Consider the following 827-nt stretch of genomic DNA (forward strand, 5'->3'; position numbering starts at 1 on the left):
GGGCTCCCTTGGGACTCAGCTTGTTATTTTGTAGGAAATTGAATTTCTTGGTAAGTTAGGAGATCTGCTAATGAGCACTAATGTGGGGCTGGGAGGGCTGGGGGTGGGCTCCGACCTGGGCACCAGCTGGGTCAGCTGTCACCTCTGCTCCCATGACCCCTGGATCCTTCTCTCCCTGTCCTCCCTCTCCAAGCTCTGATGAACGGGTGTGATGCAATTTCTCCCTGGGAGCTGCCCTACCCAGATCCTGGCTCTCAAGAGTCTATATTGACCCCAAATTTCCACCCTCTACCCCCATGCCTCTGACAACACCCAAACCTTCCATGGGCAGCAGCATCTGGGACGACCTACAGCCCACAGAATTTAGCCAGAGTTTCTCAGCCCGGTGTTACAGCTTCTTCCCTGTGGCTGGCCTACCTGTCTAGCTTCAGTTTCTACTGGTTCTCTGCTCTGCCTACTTTGCTGACCTGACAACACCATTGCTCCCTGAGCTCACCCCAATCTTGCACTTTGGCCTACCCCCTGATGGATGGAAGATGGCACCACACCCTCTGTCAGCTCCCATTGCAGAGAGAGTAGAAGTCAAATCCCTGGGGGGTGGGGATGGGGTCTATAGGCCTAGATGATTCAGCTTCCTGAGCTGCTCTGATTCCTCCCATTGTGTCTGCCTTTGTCCACTGTGCTTTAGCCACACTGGCCACCCTAAATGCCCAGGCATACCCCATTGCAGGCTCTTTTTGCACCTGGAAAGTTCTCCACCCAGATCTCCACATGGCTTGCTTCCCACCTTGTTAAGTCATTCCAAACCGTCGCCTACATGAGGTCAT

Source organism: Otolemur garnettii, unplaced genomic scaffold (genome assembly GCF_000181295.1).
Source record: "Otolemur garnettii isolate 467f Iridium unplaced genomic scaffold, OtoGar3 scaffold00008, whole genome shotgun sequence".
In the NCBI taxonomy this organism is placed as follows: Eukaryota; Metazoa; Chordata; class Mammalia; order Primates; family Galagidae; genus Otolemur; species Otolemur garnettii.